Consider the following 6000-nt stretch of genomic DNA (forward strand, 5'->3'; position numbering starts at 1 on the left):
TCTCCGAAGCTTACACATCATTCCTATAGTGTGATGACCAGAACTGTTAACGGTACTCCAGCTGAGGTCTCTTCAAATTCCACCGCTGCAGCTAAGACTCTGCTAGTGTTAGTGTATCTTGCCAATCATTTGACCTCTCCCTTCTTCCTGTCACTTGTTAATACGCTGCTCAGAATTCGAAATGAGACATGGACAACAAATGCTTGTCAAAGCAACCCAGTTTTATTCCCATCTCTTAAAAACCAGAGGGCAAGGAATCATTAGATTGACACCAACAAAGGGGGCGTGAATTGCTAAAATGACAGATTTTTCTATTCACAAACTTAGGTGCTTTCCAACTTTGCATGTTGCCTTTTCTTCTTTCACGCCAGAGGGATATGCAAGGGATATCATAAAGCCGGGCATTTCCCACTGTCCAGTTTTGCCTCACTTTTCACACATTATAGTCTACTGCGGGACGTTCCACTTCCATCACATAAAAACATTGGAAATAGAAGACAGAATAAATAAAAGATAACACATTCAATAGTGTTGGTAGTCAGACAAAATAGGCTCTGACGATAGGCTACAGGAAGATATTGGTCAGATTGGCAGATCAGTGGGAGATGGAATTGAACACTGTTAAGTGTAAGGTGATGCACTTTGGAAGAAGGAAGATGACCACGGAGCGTGCAAAGAAAGATAGGACACTAGGACGCTCACAGTAATCTTGGAGTTTTTGTCTTCATATCACAGAAGTTAACAGGAGAGATTCATAGGGTAGCGAGGAAAGCATAGGAGACATTTAACTTCATCAGTGGTGCCATAAAGTATAAGAGCAGAAAGGCTATGTTGAGTTATACAGAACCATGGTTCGACTGCAACCGGAGTACTGTGTGCAGTTCTGACCTCCATACTATAGGAAGGTTGTAAATGTGCCGGGGCTGGATGGTGGGGGAGCAGAGATTATGCAATAGGATTTAACCTGCTATTGTGTATTTAAGCAAGGAAGAGTGGTTAAATAAACGCAGATATTTTCTCCGTTGAAGCAGAGAAGGTTAAGGTGGAACTGATGGAGAAGTTTAAGATTATGTAGAGTATCGACAGAATGAATAGAAATTAGCTATTTCAGCTTAATCAAAGAGTCAATAAAAAAGGGACACAATTTTAAACTGAAAGGCAGAAGGTTTAGATGACAGTTCAGGAAAGACGTTTTTCACCCAGGGTCAGTGCGGGTCTAGAATACATTGCCTGGGAGGGTGTTTGAGGCGGGAAGCATTATTTCTTTAATGTGACTTGAATGAATACTAAAAGGATCTTAATATTCAGGCCATGGCGCAGGTATTTACAGGTGGAGATTTAGAGTTGTATTTCACAGTGCATACTGGATGGGCTGAAATATATATCCTAAACTCTCTGAGTCTGATTCCGTGCTCGAAAACACAAACTACAACTTGCACCAAAAGTTGCTGGTTCATTGACTTCTGAGAGAAGAACTTTACTTTTATCTCTGTCTTCAATTTGTGATCCCTTATTCTAAGATCATACTCTCTGTTGCTAAGCTCTCCCACTAGGAAAAACAAACTCTCCTTATCTAGCCTGTCAATTTTTCGAAGAAGTTCATATGCTACAATAACCTTGCCTCTCGTTCTTCTAAATTCCAATGAATATAGGTCCAAAACTACACAACGTCTCATCTTCAGCCAGTGCCTCCATACTCGGGATCAGCTGATGAAACCTACCTGGACAGCCTCAAATGCAAGTTTATTTTGCCATAGATAAGAGGCCCAAAAATGTTCACAGTAGTCGGTCTAAAGTCTTGAATAATTTTTGCAAAACTTTCTGACTTTTATCCTTCATTCCTTTTGAAACTGGAATCCGGCAAAACCATAGATCAATTAAAAAATATAGTGGAGCTTTTTTTATTTCTGATCAAACTGTTCCAAGATGCTATTACGCACCTCTGGACCAGTTAGGACTTGATCGCAGTTCTTCATGACTCGGAGGTGGGGACTGCAATTGTTCCATAACAGCCCGCTGTCATTGATGTGCAACATGTCAATGGCACATCTGAGAAGACAGGGAACAGCCCATTAGTCATCAATATTTGCGCTAAGAAAGACTACAATTGTAATTTTTTTGGACAGATTCGGAATTGCCATTAGCAGCTTTGACTGGTATGTTTCCCCTCTTTCAGGATTACAGAAAAAAAGATGCCATAATGGAATGAGCACACATGATCCAAACGAATAGCAGCATATCCCTAACGAACACACTGACCACTGTTTGAAATTATGGCTTCCCGCTTTCCCGACAGGGAGATGTAAAAACATCTACACCATTCTTCATGGGAATATAGAAACAGAAGTAGTTCATTCAGCTCCTCCAACATGTTCAGCAACTCAAAAAATGATCATGACTGATCTGTTGATAACTTAATATGCCTGTCTCTGACGAATATTGTCGATACCCTTAGAAAATAAAAACAAACATCTACTTTAGATATAAATTTGACAGTTGTGGTGAGATGTCTTCTTCAACAGTTGTAGGCCATATGCTGAAGGATGACCGACAATATACTTCGGGAGGGAATTACAGGATTTTGTCCCAGCACATATTTGACTTCAGTCTGTGGAAATCATTTATTTTTATCGACTCTGTCTTTCCCAGTTACTATCCTGAATATGTCAATTATATCACCCTTGACCTTATAAATTTCAGGGAATGAATAGCCAATTTGTCTAATTTCTCCACAGAACGTAACCCCAAAGTCGAGGCATTATCCTTGTAAACCTGCAATGAACACCCTCCAAGATCACAACCTCCTCCGTGAGGGCTGGTGTCCAGATCTTCTCTCAGTACTTCCAGGGAGTAATAGACTTAGAACTCAAGATCTCTACTTATGCATTCTTCAAAGCCTCTGATTTTTCAATATTGTCAGGGCTTCGGCCTCCAGCACAAGTAGAAGCATTAAGTTATAGATTCGCACCTTCTTCTGAATGAAAAAAAAACATTCCAACAACTCCACTAAATCTTCCACCCCTTACTTTAAATCTATGCCGGCTCTCCCCCCACCACCCTAATTTCTTCCTGTCTACCTATTCCTCTCATCGTTTATTCTTCTTTGTAACGCCTCCTCTGAACCTCATGTGTTCTCAGGAACACAACTCCAGTCTGTCCAGTCTCTCTTCATAAATGAGATGCTTTAGCTTGAGCAACATGCTAGTCAATATCCTCTTCCACAACCGCCCACCAAAGTGTTATCACATCCCCTTTATTATATGGATTCCACAAATGTTAACAGTTCTTTTACTGTGGCCCGAATAACGTTTCATACCGTTCCAGCAGAACATTTGTCAGTGGTACCACAACAGATTCAGCTTGTTAATCAAGCCCTGAAGGTTGAGCATAACATCTGAGCAGGTGGCCAGCAAAACACTGCTCTTTCTACTTGAAGACCTGTTTCTGGTACAGCCTGTCAATGGCTGAGGGCTGGGCCATACTCCTGACTTCACCGATTGACCCTGAGCCCACTTGCCTATCTTACTTATGAGAACATCCGACTGGTTGATCCCAATTCTGGAGGAACAGTCTTATGCGAAAAGCTTAAGTAAATTGGCCCTGTAATCATTGGCGTTCAGAAGAACTCGAGGCAATTTTACTGAAACATATAGGATTTCTAGGATACCTGACAGGCAAGATTCAGAAAGGTTTGCTTCCCTTGTTGGAGAGTCTAGGGCCAGAAGGCATAACGAGAATAAGGGATCTCTCATTGAAGGCAGTGATTATTTTTCTCTTTCCAAGGATGGTGAATGTGTGGAATACTTTGCGGCAAAGGTCTGTGGAGTTTGGGTCCTGAAGTACATTTAAAGCTGTGATAGACAAAGATTAAAAAAAAAAAATCAGGGAGGGAATCGAGTGTTATGTGGAACAGGCTGGAAAGTGGAGATGAGGACGATCAAATCAGCTAGGGTCACACTGAGTGGCGGAACAGTTTCGATGGGCATTCTGTCCATGGTGGAACTACCGTTTTTGAGATAGGGAGGCCAAATCTACACACGATACTACATTAATGGTCTCTCCAAGGCCCTGCAGAACTTCATTGAGGCATCCCTGTTCTGAAATCCAATCCTCTTGCAATGAAGGCCAAACTACCATTTGCCTTCTTCGTGGCTTGCTGCAAGTTAGGCAGCAAGAAACTTGTTGAATTAGAATTAGCACATATCTTCCAAGCACCTTGAAAACGAGAATCAGACAGGATGGCAACTGGTTCCACTTTCCAAGTAAATGTTGAAGAAAACAACAGCACGTCATAAGAGATAACAAGGTGTAGAGCTGGATGAACACAGTAGGCCAAGTAGCATCAGAGGATCAGGAAAGCCGACGTTTCGGACCTAGACCGTTCTTCAGAAATGGGGGAGGGGAAGGGGGTTCTGAAATAAATAGGGAGACAGGGGGAGGCGGATAGAAGATGGATTGAGGAGAAGATAGGTGGAGAGGAGACAGACAGGTCAAAGAGGCGGGGATGGAGCCAGTAAAGGTGAGTGTAGTTGGGGAGTTAGGGAGCGGAGTTAGACCCTCGAGGCTCGAAACGTCAGCTTTACTGCTGCTCTGATGCTGCTTGGCCTGCTGTGTTCATCTAGCTTTACACGGTGTTATCCCAGTTTCATAGAAACACAGTTTTAATTGAATAATAAATGCCCTCTGCCATCTCTTTGCAGTATGAACAGGGATGATTAGGCAGCACATTCGAATCCCATAGCCACTTCAATCTGGAAGGAAAAGAGAACACTACCCACTGCAAATTCCCCTCCAACCTGCTCCCCATCCTGACTTCGAAGTATTTAAGCTATTCTTACTGTGCCGCTGAATTAAAATCTTCGAATCCTCTCCCTGCCAGTTTATTGCGGATCTGTCTGCAGCACACAGACTGCAGGGTTTTAGTAAATAGCACATGCTCACCATCTTCTCAAGTGGGCAGCTAAGAATGGGCGACAAGCAGCGGGTGGCAATGGCCTTGTGTTATTATCGCTGGACTGTTAATCCAGAGACCCAGATAACGTTCTCGGGACCTGGGTTCGAATCCTACCACAGCAGATAGTGGAATTTGAATTCGATTTAAAAAATAAAAAAAAAATATGTGGAATTAAGAATCTAATGATGACCACGAATCCATTGTCGATTGCTGGACACAACCATCTGGTTCACTAATGTCCTTTAGGGAAGGAAACTGCCATCCTTACCTGGTCTATCCTACATGTGACTCCAAAGCCGCAGCAATGTGATTGACTGTTAACTACCCTCTGGGCAATTAGAGATGGGCAATAAATGCTGCCTAACCAGCGACGCCCTCATCCTGTGAACGAATAAATAAAAGGTCTGCCAGTGCTGAACATGTACGCAAATGAATAGGAAATGAAGTTTCGTGAAGAGAATGGTGCTGTAGTTTCAAAGGACCGAATCAGTGGGAATCCTTATCCCGCACTCCCGCCCGTTGAATACTCCACCGTCCTGTTGCTCCACCCCTCCACGCACCACAATGTAAGGTTTTCCCTTCTTCGGACCTGCTCCACTCTTGAGTTCTAACCATGACTCTGCTCATTTGTAACAAGAGTTCAGACATGAATGGAAAAAAAAAAGATCCTGACAATGGTGAACGAATATATAATCCTCGAGCTGATATTTACTGAGCCATGTCCAAGGCCTTCAGCAACAAGACTGATAACAATAAGGCTTTCTCTCTGTCCCTCTATGCTCAGGACTTTTCTCTCTTCATCTTTTATTATTTTCTGTCTCTCTCCACACACCTCTCGCTCTCTCTCCCTCTGCCTTTTAACTGTCTCATTACTAGTTTTCTCTCCATGTTTTATTGTTTGTTCTCCCTTTTTGTAATCTCTCTGCCTCTCCTTCTCAGTATCTCTCTCTCTCTCTGTTTGTCTGTCTATCTGCCTGTCTGTCTGTCTGTCTGTCTGTATATCTATCTATCTATCTATCTATCTATCTATCTATCTATCTATCTAT

This window comes from Rhincodon typus, chromosome 49 (assembly GCF_021869965.1).
Source record: "Rhincodon typus isolate 14 chromosome 49, sRhiTyp1.1, whole genome shotgun sequence".
NCBI classification, from domain to species: domain Eukaryota; kingdom Metazoa; phylum Chordata; class Chondrichthyes; order Orectolobiformes; family Rhincodontidae; genus Rhincodon; species Rhincodon typus.